At 36.6% G+C, this 23862-nt stretch overlaps 1 pseudogene; it reads right to left on the reverse strand.

Annotated features, from left to right (window-relative positions):
* Window positions 1-1695: 1695 nt before the first annotated feature.
* The window catches only part of LOC140007225 (strigolactones hydrolase CXE15-like), a 28872-nt pseudogene continuing 6705 nt past the window's right edge, over window positions 1696-23862 (reverse strand).

A 23862-nucleotide genomic window follows, 5' to 3' on the forward strand; every position in this document is an offset into this window, starting at 1 on the left:
AATTATTCAGCGCAATATGGTGTTTATAATTTTTATCAAGTTATTGCTTGTATGAGCAAGGTTAGAGAAATAAATAGAGTTAAGCAAATTGTCTCATACTTGTTCAAGAAGCAATTCATCCAGTGTAGATACAAATTATTTTATTTTACTTTTTATTTCATTTTATGAAACCTATAAACTCAAAACATCTTTTGAGAGCCGGATAGACCAAAAAATTTGACTTCATCAAGGCTAACAGCCATACTGTTTGCGGATGTCACAAACATTAAGAACTACAACCCTCATTAAAAAAAAAAAAATCAATTGAGTTTGATAAGTTGTTTGCAAAGATGTGCTCGGTGACCATTATGATTGAATTTGAAGTTCCTACTTCTGGTGCTAGCTCAAGAAAAATTCCGAGTATGGATTATGACCGGGGCTTTTTTTTTTTTTTTTTTTTAAATAATGCTACAACAATAATTGGGACAAACACAGGCTTGAGGAAGAGAAGGACATATGCGTCAACGGCTTTGGTAAATGCAATAGCAAGACTTTTGAGAAATAAAGTTCCGTGCAATTTTATTTAAGTGTGACTTATTGTTTTGGAGCTCATGATGTATGAAGTACAAAGTCCTTGTGCATTAACTTCAATAGTTATTTGATGAATACTTTTTAGCTCGCATATAAAGTACTTTAGGAGTATTTATAGCGGAAGTAGACCCTATAAACAAAGCAAAACCAAAAAGGAAATAGGTAAGTGTTCCTAAATATTTCACATAAGTGGCATGAGTTTTGTAGTCAAAAGCTCAATCTTTTGTAACTATTTTTTTTTCCCAAAAATTTATATAAATCTTTTGTAACTATGCTTCTCTTTTTATCTACAATTTCTCCAAAATCGAGGTAAATTGTCTCTTATTGCTAGATTGCCTCTGAGGATTAACCAAAAACATGGTATCTTTGATTGTTAACAAATGGTAAAGTTCTTGACTCTGCCTTAACTATTGGCAGGAATGCAACAAAAAAAAACCAATAAGATTGTGTAATTTCACAGCTCAAGAACGTCAATAACCTCCAAGAGTGGGAGCAAAATTCCCCTAAGTGGATCTTTCACCAATAATCAAAAGTATGACGCACCTCCAAGACCCAAAGACCAAGAATGGACTTAAATCTCCCTTCAATTATACTATTTTGATTTCCAAATCTGTTGATGGTAGGTACAATTTAATTGGAATGCGACAATAAGGTTTTAGTTCACATGTTTTAGTAGTGTTCACGCCTGAATGTTTTGCAACCATTCCAATCCGTGCAATATGCGTGTTGTGTTGTGGAAAGCATCAGCTATATATGCTAGTATTAATAGTTTAAGCCGTGAAAATGAAAGCAAAAGATGAGGGGCTGGATGAAAATGAAAATTTTGAAATTCAGCTAATGGTGGATTTTTTTTTATCATATATTACCTCAATAAGAAAAGGCACAATATCTGGTAAACCGCTCTAACTTAATTGATAGACAACAAGCTACTTTTATTACATTGAATACCTTTTTATTTTAAAAAAAAAATCACCTATAAATGATGGAGGGTTAGGCATAGACACTGACCTGTTTACATCAAACACCTTACTTATTTTTCAGGACTTGCAACCTCGACATTATTCCAGTAACAAATGGTGCATATATGAAAGAAAACAACGGAAACAAATGCAATGTGCAATAAACTTAATCAACCAGAAATTTTGGACATCCAATCTTTTTATCTCCAATAAAACTCTGTTTCCAGCTCTTACAAGGGTCATTTATGAAAAAGCCGTTATGGTCTCCTTCAATCTCCACATATTGGACTTCCTTCCCGGCTTCCTTCAACCTTCTTGCGTAGTTCTCGACCCTATCTCTTGGGAGCTCAATCCCTCCGGTAATTACCAGCACTGGGTCAAGCATGACAGATTCAAGATTTTGGCTAAAAGTGCCGAAGGGGTTAGCTAGGGGATGGTCCGCATTTTTCCCTTGTGGCAAGTGTGACGACCCCACTTCTCCCAAGGGCGAACCCGAGGGTATTAGCGGGCCGCCTGCCTAACTCGCGCCAGGACTCGAAACTTAAGGCAATAAAATGAAATAAACTGAAAGAGCACTATATACACAATATATACAATCCCAAAAGTGTTCTAATCATCCCATTACATCCTGAATATAACCAAAATCAAAGAGTAGACCCTAAGGAGGGTCCTTATACAAACCACCAAGACTAAAACAAACATCCTAATTGTCAAACTATTACATGCAAATCTAACTATACTAGTGTATGTGTCAAAAGTTCCCCGCGTCGGCCCCTGCTAAGGAAAACAAAAGAAAAGGGGTAAGCTATATGCTTAGTAAGTCAACAGGGGCAAAAGCGTAAATCTCACATATTAACAATTACACAGTAAGAGTAAAGCAAAAGCAGAAAAATATAACATCACATAATAAGGATACGGGTGGCTCCAAAGCCAAGTCGTGTGCCATACGTGACCTCCTGTCGACACTCCGTCGACCACAAATAAGGTCCGTAGAACTCCACTTGTACACCCACCGAACACCTTATCACCCTCACTGGCCAGTCACCTCACAAACTTGCCCAGGCGAACGAAATCACAAACTTGAGCTTGAGTCACAAGCTCGGGTCACAAACTTGGTCCACATACTCAGTGAACCGGGTTCACAAACTTGATGACCTCAATCCAGGGTGGACTGACTTCGACCAAACCCTAACCGGCTCGAATAGTCCATCTAGGTATTGAGATCGGGCCCCAAACTCACAAACTTCACAAAATTATTCAAAAGCCACCCCGAGCCACAAGGTCAAGGGTTTTTGTTCCAAAATTTCTCATATACACAAGCCATGTACAGATATGTGCGCAAATTAGGGTTTAGAGCGAGTGCGATAAAGTACACCCTCGCCTAAGTACCCTCTTCATACATATCGAAATACATAAGCAACTAACGCACAAGAGCGGCCTGAATACTTACTCAACGAACAAAGAGCAAAAGTACGAAATTCGTGCCGCGAGGAATAGCTAGTAGGCCCCACTGGCTCCACCTAGCTCACCAACGTCTGAAATAGAAGATTTTATCACATTATATCACAAACGGCTACTAACAGACCCAAAACAAGCAAAACGGCAAAAGTCGGCACACGCAAGTATGGAAACGGCAAAATTGGCACATGCAAGTGCGCGGCACGGCAAACGGAAACGGCTAAATCTGCCATTTCAAACTGTTTTGATCAAACATTAGGCTAGGAAGGTTGGATCAAAGTGAGAGAGTTACCGTTTCGAAGCTATGAGGAAGAGCTACAAATCTTCTGGAGACACTTTAATCTAGATCTGAATGGAAGCAGGTCGAAATTGTAGAAAACAGTACCAGAAATTTACGTCTTAGGGTGACGAATAGGGTTGTTTACTGGACCATAACTCACAGCTCACAAATTCAAATCAAGAAATTCAAAAGGCATTGGAAAGCTAGGACCTAAGGGTATAACTTTGATGTTTTGGCCAAGACCTGAATCCACTCAGAACAGAACGAAAATTGAGTGTCAAAGTACCCGTCAGAACTGTCCAGATACAAGGCAGTTCTGACGATCGATCTTGTTTTGGTCATAACAGGAGCTACGGAACTCGGATTTCGACGCACTTTATACCGTTTTGAAGCTAAAACCAAGATCTACACTTCTTATGAAGGAGTCAAAACCCAGGTCGTACGGGATCAAAACGGAAAAATCCATGGTCAGAGGCTGATTTCAAAACGCAGCACAAACTAATGTCTAAAACAGGCCTGAGTGTTCTGTCTATAACTCAGGATACACTAATCCGTTTGACCTGAAAATTTACAGGCATATTCAGGACGTAAGGGGCTACAATATTTAAGAAGGCCACTTAGTCCAGTTTCGAGTGTAACTAGATCAGAAATGCAATATACTATTCCAGAATCGTAAAAACAGGTTCACAAACCGTGTTCTGGGTCAAACATCATAAGTCAGGCTACCTAAGTCCAAAACAAGTGATTCCAAAGCCATCCAAAAGCTAAGATATAGGGATACATTTCATCAGAAGACCTAAACAACCAATTCTGAAGCATTCCAAACCAAAATAACCAATTACAATCGCAGTTCTCAGGTTCGGGTAGAAACAGGACAGCAAGGGTAATTCAGTCTTTTTACAGGCTATGTTACTCCGATTGAGTTGAAATTTTGCAGGCAACAATAAAACATCATTCTCTACAACTTTCATGTTTTGGGCAAGAGCTGATTCGGCCTCTAACTAGGTGTAACAGTACCAGACAGAATGAAGAAAATGGAAACCCTAATCTGGAAATTTTATACATTCAAGTGCTAATCTTCCACAAAACAACATCTAAAACAATTGAAACCCACTAATCACCAATTAATTGAAGTAAAGAGGAAGTTCTTGGCAAAATACCTTAAAACCACAAGAAAAGTAGGAGCTTAATCTTTCCTCCTCCAAAACAACTCCACCAACACCTTTGTTCCACCATAATGAGCACTCGTACGGTGTAGTTTCCAAAACTATCGGTTAAAACTCAAGATTTGAGCAAATTTGGAAGCTAGGAATTGAAGAGCTTTTCTTTGTTTTCCTCCTTAGAACAGCCGGCTATGAGGGATGAAAAATGGAAGAAATTTGGTCAAAATTTGGTTTTAGTAAAGGTAAGAAGGTTTGGTCAAAGTCCAACTACAAATCGAATCGCGACACTTGGCCCTTCTTAAGTTTATTCTTATCCCTTTGTCTCACCAAGATTAACTATCTAAGTAACCTCTAATCATTTCTTAACACCTTGTAAAATAATATCACTTAATACAAAACTCCAACAAGTTATCAAAAATATACTGCATTTACCGCACTAGTGGGTCCCACGTCCAATATACACTCCTTATTTCTCAAAAACTACCCGATACTAGAAAAATCATCTTAAAACTATATTTACTCATAAACTTTATCTGGGGAATTTTTCTAATAAAGAAAATGCAGAAAAGGCGGGCAATTAAATAAAATAAATCCTAGAAAATTAAAAAAATTCTTGGGTTCTCGCACTCATTCTTTCGGGGCGTCACAGCAAGGATAGCCTCCAAAATTTATCGTGGAGATTCAATCAGGTAAACACATGTAATCTGATCAAGCATGAAAAATAGTACTTCCTTTGTCCCATAAAATTTGTCGTTTTTATAAGAACATGCAATTTATGTATAGTGACATAAGTAGAAAAGAGAATTTTTACTTTTCCCTTATATCCTTAATGGCAGACCGTCTTTTATTTGATGTATTAATAATTATGGAGAATAAATGATGGGTCATAAGAAAAGTAAAAATAAAATTTTATTGAAAAAAGATGAATTGACTTTTCGAAAATGACAATTAATTTCGAATAAGAAAAAGTAACAAATATGACAAATTTTATGGGAGGGAGGAGGTACTATATAATTGGAGAAGTACATCTAATGATGCGTGTCAGGAGTACTTTCACGTGTAATTGTAGTATATGGGAATAATAGAGCACACCTCACTACAACAAAAATGGCTTTTAACGGCATTTAAAGGTGTCAGTATAGATAATCTAACCTGACACTTTATCTATCCTCACACCTAGGGCGAGTGTTGTCCCTTCCAATGTGGGGATAGCCTCAAATCTTTAGCAGCATTCAAATGTGTCAGGAAAACGATGCTGCTATAGCATTCCCTCTGCCAACAAAAACTTTTTTTTGTGATAATTGAAAGTGTCCGTATAGCATTAGAACATCAGTAGCAGATCAGTAGTATATCCAGTTTATGAAGCCATCTTGAGTTGTCTTAATATATGGCTTTAAGGACACGTAGCCATATGAATTTACACTGCTTTGGACGACATGCCCATTTGTCATTAGTGTTTTTCGAAGCTAAGATATGCTGACACTTTTAATTGCCAGGAGCTTTTTCCCAGTTTTTTTTTTATATGGAAGCAACCTGCAATTAGTCCTCCCTGCTGTACATTCCATCAACCAAAATCCCAAGGGACTTGTAAAATTATCCCAAAGAGCAGAATGCATATGGCAATTTAAAAGAAGAAGTCAAAACTCAAATATAATTCATCCGATTAAAAGTCGATAACAAGTACAAACATAGCAAGTACTAAAATCGCAAACAAATGCTCAAAGCAAGTACTAAAATCCCAATAAAGTACCGAAAGATTCTCATGTACAATAACTTGAAAGACTTTCTTGTGCACAAACTAAAAGTCTCTCATCCCTAACAAGTTGAAAGAAGTAGAAGTAGCTTCCAAACTATCCATTTTGTTGAGAGTCCTCAGTCATAACCATGAAGTCCCCATCATTCTTCAGCTGGTTCCACCTGTGCACAAAGACCAAGGGGATCATTAGATCATCATAGCCAAGTCACTAAAATTCCAGAAAATCCGCAATGTATTTAAGTAGTGCATATATCACCAAATGACAAGGCCAAGCAACTGGTGCACCAAGTGCATCTTGAATTGTTTGTTGCAAATCATAGGGTCTAATCAATTGCTCACGTGGACTCATTGCAACTTGTATCTGTATTTCACACCAGTTTGGCCCAAGAGCTTGTCCCCCGACCTCATCCAATGGATTCAAACTCCGTAAATATCCCACGATTTTTGTTGGGTCAAACAAACTTTTTAGTGAAACCATATTTCCTACCTAGTAAAGATCCAACAAGTACAAGAATTAAACTCATGCCAAATTCCAGATTACAAATGTAAAAGTTTAAAAGTTGTAAATACTTACTCGAATAGGTCGCGTGGCTCGCGATGGAGTATGGCTTGACACATTGTTAGATGATGATGAAGGATGTCTCGGGCCGTCAATTGGAGAGCCCCTTCCATGTTGAACTAAAACCATTTTCTTCAAGCTGGCTATTTCATCATCTTGTTGCTGAAGCCTTTCCTCCAAACGGACCAATGTTGACTGTTGTTGAACACTTATACGGTAACATGTGTTACGACTAGGAATGTCTTCCCATAAGTCCGTTGGATTCACACCGTCACTAAACAAGCGAACATGACCATGTTTGTCTTGGCCAGCCACTTGGGCAAATATATTATTGCGACCAACTGGATCTTGCGAATCCGATGGAAGCTGATTTTTCAGCTCATTCATTTTTTCCTACATAATAAAGGAAAACACTTGTTATTGCAAAAGCCTATCTGAAAACAATGGATTAATTTATAGGCTTGTGTTCTCGGATCCTTACCAAATTCTCAGCAACTATGGTACTTGATGGAGTTCCATCGGCATGGGTATAAAACTTATTGAACATTTAGACTCTAGTAGGAGGTCTTCCCAACTGTTTGGCCTATAAGAAATTGAATTTTTTCAATTATAGTTTTAGCATTTAGCATATAATTAAAAAATAAGCAATAAGCTAACATAATGAAACATGTACGAGTAAAAAAAATTAATAACTAAAAAAATGATGAGGTATCACCAAGTGGTTCCGAAGATGAGCAAATGAATTTTTTTCCGGTTGTGTGGTTCATCTTCTTCTCCCCTCTAGCTTTCTTGTTCCTCTCACTTAGTTTCTAAATTTCAAAATCAAAAGCAAGATTACAACATTGAATAAACACAGCTTTATGAAGAATGTTGTAGCTGATTTGTACCTTTGCTTCTTCACTTTTCCAATAAGCCCAAAGTTTGATCCATTGCTCTTCCCGTGCCCTTATGTCCTTTCGAAACCGAGCTTCAGCATTTGGCACGGCAGGATCAAAATATGTAGCCTTTAAATCTGCCTTCCAGCTTCTCCATTTTTTGCCAATAGATCTTAAGGTCCAAGCTTCCAATCCCATAGGCAAAACAAACCTTTCCTGAAACGTAGTTAGGAACAAGAAAATCAACATAACTTCACAGTAATTTTTGTAGAAAGCATACATAATACAAAAGCTACCATTACCTTTATCACTTCTAACATGTCCATTTTAAGTTTCCTTGGCATCTTAAGCCAACTTTCAACATCTATTAGACAATACATACCATTCCTAGCCAAATTGCCCAAGAATTCAGAGAAAGAGGTTTTCTCACTTATTGGGATCCCATTGTCATCGAGTTTAATCTCAATCCATGGAAGGCCCTTAGGCCGACCCCAAATTTCTTTCATAAATATAGGGCCTCGGGTTTTCTGATGCACTTCACTTGAATCATTTGTAGTTTCTTTTCCTGTATAAAATAAGAAAAAAGGTGCAAGTTATGAACATAAAAAATGCACTTCTGGAATTGGTTCAAAACAGTTAGTAATACCTGCATCATCCGAGTTGCATGACATGAAGGTGGGGTCATTGGAATGTGGACCTCGAGAATCCTGATTTGAATTTTCTTCAGTTGGTTCATGCCTTGTTCCAAGTGGAGATTGTTGAATTGGAGAGTTCTGGCACTGCTCATGCGACTGTGAACCTCCATCTGCTTGTTGAGTAACTTGGTCACTTGATTCATGCATTATTCCCAATGTAGAATTCTGAATTGGAGATTGAGGTGCCCGAGCAGCTTCTCCTTGAACTTGTTCAATGACATTTTCATGGCTTGTTCCAAGTGGAGGCTGCTGCCTTGTTTCATGACATGAGGGAGGTTGCTCAATTGGTTCATCTCTCAATCCATTTGCAGCGCGCTTACATTTTCAACCTCTACGGGGCATACCTGCATAATTCACCACCATATATATATTTTTTGGGTGAAGAAAGGGACAAATGTAAATGTTTAAAATTTATTGAAGCAAACACTCTACCTATAGCAGTGCATCAATCTGGGATAATGGATAAAGTATACAAGCTAAAATTAATGAACAAGTTATCTTGACTACAGCTTACACTGCAAGCCGAGCTCAAGCATACTTTTATTGAACTAATTTTGAGTTGCAACGAATATTATTGAATCAATTGTATATCAAACTTGAGCAGTTTGCTTCTAATTATATTTGAAAAACCTTTTTGCTTATAAATCAGAACTTGAAAACAGCTTTAAGAACTTGATGATTACAGTTGGGTAAATTTGACGAAACCCACAAATCAATTCTCATTATCCTAATACTATCATCTCCATCAACAAAATGTTCTCACATCACGAGGTCTGCTCAGGTCATGTAGTTCCATTTGAGAGGTTATTAAAGAGCTCCCACAGAAAGTAAAAACAGAGCAGAACCTTTAGAAGTCCATCATTCATGGGGAAACCCCCTACTTGCTCAAATCAATAGGGCCAGTACACAATCATTTGCTGGTGAAAAACAAAACTAACAAAATAGGCATTTTAGAACCCAATGTCGACCAAGTACCAGCAAAGACACTTACAATTTTCAACAATCATACTAGAATCCAGAGCTATCATTTTCATTTGTGACTACAAATTTCCTCATAAACAATCAGCACCAACAATTTAGAAGTCCATCATTCATGGGGAAAAAAAACTTTGGAAATTTACTCTTTAAAGCTATAACGGAGAGCAACTGACAATACACAACACTACGTCGCATTTGACAGCTCTCACAAGCCACATTGTCCTAACCTGACAAGAAAGAAGAACAGATAGCATCTCTACCCGGATTTCGACCTATGCAACTAGAAATGTGCTTCTTAGAAACGGAGAAGGAGCTTGGCAGAAATGGGAATCGAACAACCTAAAAACTATGTCTACCATGCAATGCAATGCAAAGTTAGGCACAATTAGTCACATGCAATGCAAAATTAGACAGAAAATATTGAAATTACCTCAAACTATGGCTTGAATCCCTAACTTCTCGGTTTCCCCAAGCTTCAAGATCTGTACTCCAGCTTTCACCCAAGCTTTGAAGCCCTAATTTCTGATTTCTTGTCGGGAAGCCAATGCAACAGCCGAATTAGGGATTTTCATGGTGCAAGCTCAACAAAGTTACCCAAATGGGTGCGAGTTCATGGACGGGTTTACCCAAATTGGTGGTGCGAGCTTGAAACAGAGAGAGAGGACAAAGGGAGAGGACAACGAGAGAGGGAGAAGATGTCTGAAATAAAGGTGGTACTAATGACGCCAATGTAAATTAGTCAAGCCTCTTGAATTTTTCAATTTGCCGCGCTACTAATGACAATTTTTGTGTGTTTGGGCAAAATTTTGTTAAAGCTATATAACAACTAAACCCATTGTTAAAGCTATATACAATATAATATAACAACTAAAAATTTTGTTAAAACTATTTAACAACTAAAAATTTTGTTAAAGCTATATACAATATAATATAACAACTAAAAATTTTGTTAAAGCGATATAACAGCTAAAAATATAACAACTAAAAATTTTGTTAAAGCTATACACAATATAATATAACAACTAAAAATATAAGAATTAAAAATTTTGTGAAGCTAACAAAAAACATGAATTTAATGGAAATGTTTTCGGTACTCAATTTCTTTTATGCTGCTAGCAATTATGTATGGCTTGTAGTCTAACAAGCCATTAGAAGGATCGAATTAGTTTATGGAACAAGAAAATGAACTTGTGAATACATGAACTTTCCACTGATAAATGTTAGGATTAGAATTGATTGAACATATATATATATATATATATTCAATGTTTTCAATTCCAAAGCAATTGCCGTTCAACTTTGTGTTAATTAGAAGCTATTAAACACTTAGGGGATCTTAAAATTGAACTTTTCACTGATAAACCTTAGGCTTACACTTAGAATTGATTGAACATATATATATATATATATATTCACTGTTTTCAATTCCAAAGCGATTGCCGTTCAACTTTGTGTTAATTAGAAGCTATTAAACACTCACAAGATCTTAAAATTGAAATTTTCACTGATAAACCTTGGGCTTACACTTAGAATTGATTGAACATATATATATATATATATATATATATATATATATAGATATTCAATGTTTTCAATTCCAAAGCGATTACTGTTCAACTTTGTGTTAATTAGAAGCTATTAAACACTTACAAGATCTTAAATTTGAACTTTCCACTAATAAATGTTAGGATTAGTGGAAAGTTTGATGGTTAATCCAAAATTTCGACTAAACCGATTAAACTTGATCAAAGATCAGTTATGGAGTGGACATACTATGCAATAACATCCAAGTTCAGAATGATCGGTTCGATCGATCTGATCGTGTCTCCAGTCTTGTTCAATGGTTAATCCAAAAATTCAATTAAGCCGAACAACCTTCAATCAAAGATTAGTTATGGACTGTACAGAATATGCAATAACAACGTTTGATCAGTATGATCGGTTCGATCGTGTCTCTAGTCACTTTGATGGTTAATCCAAAATTTCGACTAAACCAATTAAATTCGATCAAAGATCAGTTGGACCGGAAAGTTCTATCGAAATTCACTTTATCTATTGTTATTTTAAAAAAAAATTCCATTGTATTAAAAATTATTTAAGAAATTTAGAGATTAAAGTTTCAAATTATTTCTATTGATAAAAAAAATTGGATTCCAACATAAATTGATTCATTAGATTAATATTACAGCTTACAATTAATGGAATTGCCTATAAAATAATGACTATCATTTATCCAGCCCATTGGGCTCTTAAAATTAGTAATGGGTTCCTTGGAAAATTGGGTTGTTTTATGTTTGGTTTGAATTGATTTGCAAAAATTGCATTATATCTTACACTCAAAAGTTTAAAAAACAAAACAAAGAAATGATTATTGTAATTATCAAAAATAATAATAACAATTTTGTTAAAACATTTAACGAATCATAATCAAACTTGAAAGTGGATTTAATGGATAGCAATTTCCCATAACACAAAGGCAGATAAAGATTGCACAGAACACAATTGAGGCCTTGTATGGTGTACGGGCAGATGCTTGAATAAACACCAAAAGCTGCAATTCCGTAAATTTGAAACCATATTTGTCCCTTCAAATTTAGTTGCTGTGTATAGTAATCAAACGAACCAAAACTCACTAGCTTCCTTCCATTTCGGACCTCGGCCTTCCATTTCAAAACACTTACAAAGCCAAAACACTTACTAACACCTTATATGGGAAACAATTGAACAATGTCCAGGTCCAAATTTCATTTGTTCCATTGTACAATAAATTCTAACGTCTAACTTTCAAAGAACAATACAAGACCAACGAAATGTAGGCAAGTAATTGGCGTTGACCTGAACAAAATTTTATAAATAATACCAACTGTTATAAATAAGTTGTACTCCCTGAATTGCAAATTGAACTAAATGACAGCCAGTAGTAGAGCCTTAGCAATTGAAATAGAGAACAATAGGGCCAGCAAGCTTAGCAACTATAAAAGATACTAAATCAGATTATATTGGGACAAATCAACTTCAATCCCGAGTCCATCCTCACGAACCCAACTAATTTCCTCATTTTCATTCTCAACAACAGGATTGCCAACATCACTTTGCAAATATGTCTCAACATCCATGGTTGTGCCCATGTTATATCCAGCTCTTGCAGTGGTAGAGATAACAACTTGCCAATCCTTATCAGTTGGATCTTCCACATAAAAAACCTATGATGCTTGTGAAGTGAGTATAAATGGCTTAACATAAGGCCTCACATTTGCAAAATTGACTACAATAAACCCATCAGCATATTGTTTCATTCTCGAACCATTTGATATCCAATCACATTCGAATAACACCACCCGACGACCTCCGTAAATTAATTCAATCATATTTTTCAAGACGCCGAAGTAAACTAATTCACTCAAAACCAGATTTTGATCCCTTATACTTGCAAAACTGGATGTTGTTGCATTGACTGTAACACCACTATTCTGCGTTTTTCTTTTCTTCTCAACTTCGTTGGTATGAAACCAAAATCCATTAACAACGTACTTGTCATGTTGGATTCCAACAACATCTGGACCTTTAGCAAGGAACCTTAAGTCTCTCAACACCGAAACATTTTTGAGGATGTTCTAACTTGTCAATCTGTAAAAAAAAAAAAAGAAGATGAAACTATATTTGAAGTCCTACAATTCAAATTGTACTTAATATTCAGAATTTTACTTACATGTTCAGCAAACCAACAAGCAAAATTTTCGCTATGCAAGCGCTCTTTTAGATGCTGTGGAACTTGAGGATGTCCTTCTTCTATCAATCTACGATGCTGCCTAGAAGTACATGAGTCAAAATTGTAATCATACATTGAATTCTACAATAAAATTTTAATGCATCAAGTTGTAGTTGAACTTACTCTATGTAAGGTGTGACAGCATCACAGTTAAATAAAATATATTGATGTGCTTTACTCAAGATATAAGCATCAAAGACTGTTGGCTTGGCCCTCCCCAAAGGATGTCCTGATTTAGAGAATATATCTAAACCCTCTTCAATTTCCTTATGTACTTCTTCATTTCTGCTTGGACGATTGAATTTTGTCTCAACATAGTCTGCAAGATACAACGAGCAAAAGTTTATGCATTCTTCTGCCAAGTAGCCTTGAGCAATAGAACCTTCAGGCCTACTTTTATTTCGAACATAAGATTTTAATGTTTCTAGATACCTAAACTATCATCATTCCAAACTCTTTGTTTAGTTGCACAAATCAAGAAAGAAAAAAAGTAATAAACATTTAAGGCATAATTAGAATTACAAGCAGTACCTCTCTACAGGATACATCCAATGATAATACACCGGGCCATCTAATTTTACTTCAGTTGCCAAATGAATAGTTAAATGCACCATGACATCGAAGAATGTTGGTGGAAAGCATTTCTCAAGATCGCAGAGTGTAACGGCAATTTCATTTTCCAAACGAACCACATCTTGAGGACAAACTTTAAAATAAAGTTGCCTGAAGTATCTACTCAATCGAATAATGTCCCCCAAATGTTTTCACAAACATTCTTCTCAATGTGCATGAAGTCAAGATTATGTCTTAAGACATTATCTTTCCAATATGGCAAGTCAAAGAAAATACTCCTCTTTTTCCAATTAAAAGGCAGCTTCAGATTACCTTTGACAAGTTTTCCAAATTGAATTTGCAAGTCTCCCAATTCACTCACAATCATATCCCCAGTTTGCAAAGATGGTCGCTTTCCATATTCTTCGGTGCCATCAAAGAATTGGGCTTGCTTTCTAAATTTATGCTTACTATCTAAGAATCTACGATGACCCATATAACAGTAGTTGAAACTATGAGTCAACTGTCGTGCAAGAATGAACTTGTGACAAACAGGACAAGCATATTCACCTTTAGTGCTCCACCCAGATAACATTGCATATCCAGGGAAATCACTAATGATCCACAACAGAGCTGCATGCAATCGAAAATTTTCTTTTTAGGATGCATCATAAGTTTGAATGCCAAAATCCCACAATTCGGTTAGTTCTTTAACTAGAGGCTGTAGATAAACATCAATATTATTCCCAGGAGAGGATGGTCCGGGTATTAATAAGGACAACATGAAGTATGGTTGCTTCATACACATCTACGGAGGTAAGTTATATGGTATTAAAACCACAGGCCAAGTACTGTGTGTAGAACTCATGTTGTTGAATGGATTAAACCCATCAGATGCCAACCCCAATCTAACATTTCGACAATCCTTAGCAAATTCTGGATGTAGATGGTCAAAAGTTTGCTAAGTTGGAGAATCAGCTGGATGTCTCATACAACCATCTTTTGTATGTTTTTCCTCATGCCATCTCATTTGAGATGCAATTTTAGAAGACATAAATAGTCTTTGTAATCTAGCTTTTAAGGGAAAATGCCACAACACTTTTTGAGGAATTTTTCTTTTTTCACCAGTTGGATCATTTTCTGAAACAACCCACCTAAGCTCGTTACATGTTTCGCATGAAGTTCTTTTTTCAGCACTACCCCAATAAAGAGAACAATCATTAGGACATGCATCGATCTTTTCATAACCCAGCCCCAATGTATTCATCAATTTCTCAGTCTCATAGTAAGAAGAAGGCAAATTAGTCATGGCCTCCGGAAATGCTTCTCTCAACAGCTCAACGAGCATATTAAAAATCTTGTTACTCATCTTACCAAGGCATTTTAGGTGAAGCAAATGAATAATGAAAGACAACTTCGAGAAATTTTTGCAACCACTGTACAAATCCTGTTGAGAATCATCAATCAATTTGTAAAATTTTTCAGCCTCTGAAACAGGAAATTCCCCTTCTCTATTCAATTCATTTGTTCCATGTGGTATCCCAAATACACCATGGACCAAGTCTTGCATGTCATTAGTCCCATTTGAAACCCCAATTGATGTATTTTCAGAATTAGATGTGGCTTCATTATAGTTTGAAAGTTCTCCATGTGCTATCCAATTATTATAACCCTTGATAAAGCCTATCACTCTCAAATGATCATATGCTTCCATTTTAGTCACACAAACACCCATGCCGCAATCTTTGCAAGGACACAAAATCATTCCATCACAACTTGATCTAGAAAATGCAAAGTTTAGAAACATTTGAAGTCCTGCCTCATACTTTTCACTTGTTCTTGGAAAATCCATCCAACTTTTATCCATACTTTTAATATAAATAAATGTCCTCCAACAAGCTTCCAACAGCAAGAAAACAGCAACTACACATTAGTACTAAATCAAGCAGTCTCTAATTGCAAGTTCAAGAATTTACAGTCTCCTAAATCAAGTAGCCCAACAAATAAAGGAAATCAACAAAATGCACAATTTCTCAACAATCTGTCAAAACAGAAATTGCAAGCAAGCGAATAGAAATTTTATTTACCTAATAACATGACAAAGCTCTTCGTACCAACTCCTGCGCTCGCGTCTTCGCAAAATTCCTAAGTTCAATCTGAAATGTCAAAGGTTAAACAAACATATGACCTCAGTGCTAAAGTGCCCTCAGTGCACTAAATATAGGGATGGGCACAATATAAATATCAAATATTATTATCCACCCTTGAATTAAGAAAATTTTAGTGAAGAAATTTTAAACTTTTTAAACAACTAAATGCCAGCCTCATCTCTTATCCTATACCCTTAGAACCCTTTCTAATAAACTGTTCAACTTTAATCCAGAACAATTCATCAATCACATAAAAAGAACTAAAGAAACCAATTTATATATTTACACAAATATGCAAGATTTACCACTTGACCATATTAATTGATACGTATTATAAAAAATCAAAACTGTCTGAAACTTTTATGAAACAGAAGGTTTTCAGCCCTTTCGACTACATAGATCCATTTAAATAATTCAAGGAGCAAGTTACATATGAAGTGAAATGCAATGCAAAAGGGAAACAAATCAATTATGTTCACCAAATAAATTTTATTTGCCCAATAAAAGGCAAACAAATAATTTGAGAAATCACATTGAACAAATTACGTTGTTATAGAGACAATAAATTCCGACCACATTTCCTCTTTTTGAAGCAAAAGAACATTGCTTAGGAAAAGGGTTGCCTTCATTTTGGCTACTGATGTGCAAAAGATGACAGTCAGAACAGAGTGTAATAGTCTCAAGGCTTAACTGGAGTTCACACATCCGAAGCCACCTCAATTCTGGAATTCCAACACTTAGGTAGCTACGGCTAAGATGAGGAAAGCAAAGGAATGGAACAAGGAAGATCAGGGGAAACCTCTACACTAGCCGACTAAATTTAAGCCAACCAAAACTTGGAAGAAACATATATCACAAGAACATGGTAAGAGGTTCTTTTCACATTTGGATAAATGTTGCTGTGCAAAATCAAGAATGAAGAAAAACATGAACATAGTTGCTTAAAAAGAACTTCAATTATAACTAAGTTTCATAGATTAACATCAAAAGAGATTCAGAGAGAGTAATGAAAAACAGGGAGGATTGACATTTTATCGAATAGGTTATGGGCAACAAGTTCATTGTGTTTACCACTTTCTTTTGGAACAACATATGCCTGAAGTATCTTCCCGCTTTCCCAATGTAGAACTCCAATCTTCTAACTTTTACTTCTTGCCTGCCCTTCTAGATGTCTTAGCCGAGGGACAACAGTTGATGTTAGAAAAGATGAAGATGGTTTTCAAGCTGCTTGGATTCCTACAAATTTCTTTTGGCCGAGATATAGCTTGTTTGCGGAGAGGTGAGAGAGATGAGAAGAAGAAAATTTTGGCCGACACATATAGCTTGTTTGCCGGTAGAATGAAACTTCAAAGTATTTCACCAAGTGTTTCACCAAGTATTTCACCAAAGTGTTTTGGATTTTGCTGGCAAAATGTTTTGGCAAAATAAAACAACGTCATTTTGTGTCTGTTTTTTTTTTTTTGGTCATCTCACATTTTTCCAAGTGTCATGATAGGTAGTCTAAAGGCACATTATTATTTTTATATTAGATGAAATAAAAAAATTTATAGTACATATTATTGAGTTAATTAATAAGTATCATGATAGGATTACTATAATAACACAAATCATAAAGTGTCTTCATAGGTATGTCAGGAAAGGCTATTTTTGTTGTAGTGCCTCTTTGTATGATATTTTCTACTACTTTTACTTATGACATTATTCCGGCTGCACGGGCGGAGGGTTGGAGGAGGGCGAGGGAAGAGGCTAGTAATTGTTAATTTTACTTTGAACTATTAAATTGTAGATGCATTCTCACTTTAGCTTTTTAATTTTTGAGCATCATTTGCTTACTATAATATTTGAATTATCTGTGTATTTGCTTACTATAATATGAGAATTGTCAATATCTCTAAAATTTGTATATAGTAGATGTTGAGTGTGTCTTTGTATTCCACATTAAAAATTTTATAAAGAAATCTCCTCCTATGGTGGTTATAGATATAGTGGATTTAAGTGAATTTAAATGTGCTAATGACACTAGTCCAAGTGCAGTATGCACCAGTTCAAGAGAATTTTAGGGAACCAACGTCTCAGTGTGAGAGGAGTTTTGGTTAGGTATCAAACTAAAATAACAAGTTATGGACCTTTGGACTGTTAAATATTTTGTGCAATTTAGACCGTTTTGTGTTTTCACTTTTACATGCCTTTTGGGCCTTGGAATTATTTCTTAGACTTTGTACTCTCTTTCTATTATAGTAAATTAGCTACCCTTTCTCTTTTGTACTCTCTTTCTATTATAGTAAATCAGTTATCTTTTCACCCATGGACGTAGGTCAGTTCGACCAAACCACGTAAAATTTTGTGTTTTTCTATTTGACTTGTTTGATTTGTTATTGTCTTTATTGGGTTGCCAAAAATCATATTATTCTCTTTGATCAATTTCATGGGACCAAACCTAAAAATTAGTATCAGAGCTTCAGGTTTCGGCTTCAAGTTCTGGGTTTTAGGTTTTGGGTTCAAGTTTTGGGTTCTTGATGACAATAACAGACTATCAATATCAATTCCGGTACGATGATTTAGCATTACAGAGCGTCAAGAAAAATCCTTCATTGGAGTTCAGTTGGGTTTTGAAGAAAAGCTAATTGATCCATTGGAGTTCATTAAGGGTTTTATGGAGAAGGTGGAGTAAGATTACTATGTCAGTGCTTTTAATCCATTGGGATCTGTTGAACCTTTTATGAGTTTTAATCCGTTGGAACCTGTTGAGTCTTTTGCATCTTGATTCGTTGGTGGTAGTTCGGTGGGGTCTGTTGCGACTTTGGTGGTCGTTGGAATCCATTGGAACTTTTATGGAGAAGATGGAGTTTGTTTTCTATTTGTTGCTATTTATCGATGTTGGACACACGCCAAGGTGAAGATTTGTTTAATGTGCCTTTGTATACCACATCGAGAATTTAACAAAGAAGTCTCTCCTCATGGTGGTTATAAATATAATGGGTTTAAATGAATTTAACTTTACTAAGGGAACTAATCCAAGTGCTGTATGCACTATGATGCAATCCAAGGTTCAAGTCCAAACTCAAAGGTTATGTCACTTGTTCGTGTCAAGCACAAGTTGAATTGCTCATGCGACAACACCTTCATACTCAAGCTATTCAAATGGAAGGAAAAAAAGGAAAAACTGCCGGATGAAGTTTGAAAACAAAGTTGGTCATTGGAGTAATTTATTTCCTTGTTATTGGTCAGCATTATTAAAGTGTTTAAGTATTTATTTTCATTGCTTCTTAGTAGCTAAAATTAATGGCCAGCTTCGTTGCTCAATAAGGCCGATTGGTTTCCTAGTCAAAGTAGGATTGTTTTTACTTAAGTCATTCCATGTTGTTTACAATTTAGGGTTTTAAGGCTATAAATAGCCTTGTCTTGTAAACGTTTGGGGGGGGGGTTATTTTTTTTTAAATGATGAAGCAAATTCTAACAAGATAAGATGACAAAGAGATAACCAACAAACAATGATTCAAGACATAAGACAAAAAAAACATCACTGGACAGCAAGGATTATCAAATGACACAAGCAAATTATGAGGAAGATCGACAAACAGCAAGACAATTAACTCAAACGACAAACAAAACTTAAAGAAAACAACAAGAAGTTGACACAAACAACCAAAAAAAAAAAACTTGTATTACCTGGTATGTCAACCAGCTCTGATAGCTAGATGACACAAATCCCGCCAAAAAAGAAACCCGTATTTCACAAGCCCTAGACTTAGACGATTTCCCAAAGTTTGAGTAGCGGAAAGAATCCTTAGACCCCTCTAATCCCCAAGTTGTGATCTCACAACTAATGAATTAGCAGACTCGATTTTGGTAGAAGGCACCACAATCAAGTGCGTTTCTTGATTGATAAAGCCAATGAACACTAGAGCCTAACTCTAAGTATTCAAAAGAAGCTTGCAACAAGCCTTAAGAGAAAAACTCTCAAATTTTTTTATCAAAAACAAAATGAGCCCCCCTAAGACGTTTACAAGACAAGTCTATTCATAGCCTTAAAACCCTAAATCCTAAACTAACATGAAATGACTTAAGTAAAAACAATCCTACCTTGACTAGGAAACCAATTGGCCTTATTGAGCAACAAAGCTGGCCGTTAATTTTAGCTACTAATAAATAATGAAAATAAATACTTAAACACTTTAATAACGCTGACCAATAACAAGGAAATAAATGACTCCAAAGACCAACTTTGTCTTCAAATTTCATCCGGCGGTTTTTCCTTTACTTCCTTCCATTTGAATAGCTTGAGTATGAAGGCGTTGTTGCATGCAATCCAACTTGAGCTTGACGTGAACAAGAGAAATAACCTTTGACCTTGGATTGCATCACACTAATCAAAGAGAGTTTCAGAGCATCCATGCTCCAATTTGAGAGGATTTTCGGTTAGGCATCAAACCAAAAGAACAAGTTATAGGCCTTTGGGCCATTAAGTATTTTGTGTTATTTAGACTCTTTTGTATTTTGAGTTTTGGATGCTTTTTGTACTCTTTTTATGTTATAGTAAATTTGCTTACCCCTTTGCCGGTGAACGTAGGTTAGTTCAACCGAACCATGTAAAATTCTGTGTTTCTCTGTTTGATTTATTTGATTTGTTTGTGTCTTTACTGGGCTGCCAACAATCATTCTGTGTTTCTCTATTTGATTTATTTGATTTGTTATTGTCTTTACTGGATTGCTAATAACTATGGGCCTGTTTGGAACCTGAGTTTTTTGGGAGTTTGTCTAAAACTTTACTGTAGATCACTGTAGAAGTAGTAGAAAAAACTTTACTGTATAAGTTTTCTAAAAACTTTACTGTAGCGATTTTTTAAATTTTTTAACAAAATTTTTTTTAGGTGTTAAATATTAACTTCCCTCCCTAATTTTTTTTCCCTTTATCCAAAAATTGTGCTCTATATTACTATATCAAAATTAGGATTACATTTTTGTCAACCCGGAAGCCAAGTTGCTTTCCACCCAGAAGCCAACTTCGCCTTTTTCACTTCATTTGGTCATCTTTGCCTCCATGTCCAATATCTACAAATGAAAAATAACAAAATAACTCAAACAAATAATATAAACGTATAATCACACCAAAATGATATAAAATACCAAAACATTGTAAAGAGTATAATAAAACGTACTTAAATTAACTAATAAAATGTACTTAAAAATACGTAAAATAAACCCTTATCAGTATCCGTTAACCCAACATTGACCAGAAGGCTTAAATTTTACAGTACCAAATATTCATCCCAAATATTCAAAAAAAAAGTGTCATGTTATGCAATTGAGAGCAAGTTCGGGCTCGTGGAAATCAAGCGTCGCAACCATATACTACTCATTTCGGTAAAGGTACATGTAATCAGCCATTGCATTTCGTAATTCCTTCCAATCATGGAGTGCTTCTGGAGTGACGTGTAATTGTGGCATTTGAGCTCCCTCGGTACCTCCGCCATCCATATTAACTTCATCCGATAAGTAGACGTCGTATGGCTGCATCTCTCAAATGAAATTGTGTAATACGCAGCACGCCACTACAATGTTCCTCTGTGCCTCAATGGGATAGTTTTTCATAGGACCATCCAGAATTTTGAACCTCATTTTCCATACCCCAAACGTCCTCTCTATTATATTCCGAATCGAAGAATGGCGGCGATTAAATAATCCTTTCTGTGTCGTCTGTGATCTTCCTCTTGGTCCACTCTTAAAAGGGGCCATGAATCCTGGCATGTGTCTGTACGCTGCATCAACTGCATAATATTTTCCAGCCGGTTGGAAATGCTGCATCCGGATTGGAAATAGCATCCAATAAGACACGACTATCATGGGCACTCCCTTCCCAACCAGCTCAGACATAAACGAATCTCATATCGTGGTCACATACGGCTAAAATATTTTGTGAAAGCGTGCCTTTTCTGTTACAAAAGGCATCCTGTTCCCCCCTTGGCACGCTTGCCGAGACATGTGTTCCATCAATAGCCCCAATGGAATCCTACATATTGAATACGTGATAAATTAAACTTGCATTTCGAAACTTATTAGTTTTAAGATGCGGGCACCTACCTTAAACCAGGGATAAAACCTTCTATTATTCCGAATCCGAGGATGAGTAGCATCCAAGTCCCTATGTCGGATAGCAATAGGTGCTAATCGGACTAAAGCTTGGCACAGGCGGCGCACGTGTCGATGAATGGTCTCAGTGGAATGCTGAAATCGCTCACCTAACACTCTTTGTGTCAAATCATGGCTCAGCCCATATAAGGCAATTGTCACTCCTTCCTCTAAAGTCACTTTATCACAGGGGCCCTTAATAATGTATTCACCTTCACGCAATATCCGGCAGAGTTGAATGAATGTGGGCACATTCATGCGCATGTTGTTAAGCATCCTGATGCACTTTCCCCCCAACAAGTCGTCAACCCAACCCTGACTAGTGAAAGGGCATGTATGGACTAACTGCCTTGTCCTTGGAACCTGATGTGTTTGAAAGTGCCACGATAGTATTAATACAGCAGTTGCGGCTTGTCTTGCATCATCTGGATCATCCAAATTCACTCCAAAATTTGGCTGAGCCCTAGCCATTTACGCTCTGTTTGGGCAAAACACCTGCACCTTGATAACAAGTGATACATAAGCACCAAATGAGGAACAAGCTAGGAATTTGATCATTAGAGAATCAACTCTTATATTAAAGAAAGACTCCTATTTATTATTCGTCAACTCGAAAAGTCAAATATTAAAGAAATGGTGAAACATTATGGTAAGTTTTAAAATGAATGAAACAACCAAAGTGCAAATTCGTTTCCCAACAGGGAAAACCAGCATCCATCAATCACAAATACAAATCTAGCGTCATTAAAGCATGCAAAGAAAGCCCTTCCAACTAGTGCTTAACCCCCCCTAGGCACATGCAGGCCTCAATCATCTAGTTCACCCCCCCAATCGTCAATGCATACAACCGCTTCCTAGCCTCACTCGGCTGAGTCAAAAACATCATCCGATGATCTACGGAATCAGCCAACTTAACAGCTGCTTTTACAGCTACTTTATCTGGCAAGCCTATAATTGCGTCCAAGGCTGCACGTGCCTTTGCCATTGAGTACGGGTCATCATCCACGTAAATCGGCACAGGAGGAGCTGTAGTAGCAGCAGGTGGGGGAGGTGGGGCATCTACGCTCTGGGACGTGCTCCGATCGGAAGCAAACGTCGCATCCATCCAAGATATGGCATTATTGTATGAGGTGCGACTTAGACCAGGCGGGAGGTTGCCGTCTTTGGCGGATGAAGATTCTAGAGTCTTCCTTTTCCCTTTGCCTTTGCCTTTTGAATGTTGGGCATCCGATTTCCCAGTTGACTGCACAGGAGACGTCATTTCATCAGTCAGGTCCACGTGCTCCGTACCCTAGAGGTTGATATTGGAGAAAGCTTGACCTTGCCTCGCTCTTATCTCGTCATTGATGTCAACTGGTGGTTGGTTTGAGTCCCTTGTGTATCGGCCTTGGGCATCCATTTTGTCAAACACCTCCGACAATATGTAGAAGACACGGCAATCTTTGTTGTGGTAAGCCTCAAAAGATGGATTCTCCTACACATTTAAAGCCAAAATTAACACAGAGGATATATCTAAAATTGTTTTTATACTTTATAAGCTTATGTGATAGAAAAGAAAAAATTAAATGGAATACCTTAATCACATCTTGCCATTTGGTTTCATCCATGGTTACAGTCTGGAGGAGGGGATCCCATCCGGCCCCAGTCACCCTCATTCGCATGTGATTGTATTCTTGAGTCAGATGGCGTAGAGCATAATACTTCGCCTTGATTTGAGATCCATCAAAGTGGCATCCCTTTTTGGCAAATTTATCAACAATTGCCGGGAACACCTCACTCTTTAAGTTGCCCTTGTTAATTCTATTAGCCCGTTTTAATTCAACCAAGTACTCCGCAAATTCAACCTCTCGCTCCATTGGAAATTGGGCTCGACCTTGCCTCGATGAACCAACCTTACCGGCCATTGGTTTTTTATGCTTTATGTAGGACAAATAAGGATTAGCGAAAATTGACTATTACAGACGCTAAA

The sequence above is a fragment of the Coffea arabica genome, chromosome 5c (genome assembly GCF_036785885.1).
Source record: "Coffea arabica cultivar ET-39 chromosome 5c, Coffea Arabica ET-39 HiFi, whole genome shotgun sequence".
In the NCBI taxonomy this organism is placed as follows: domain Eukaryota; kingdom Viridiplantae; phylum Streptophyta; class Magnoliopsida; order Gentianales; family Rubiaceae; genus Coffea; species Coffea arabica.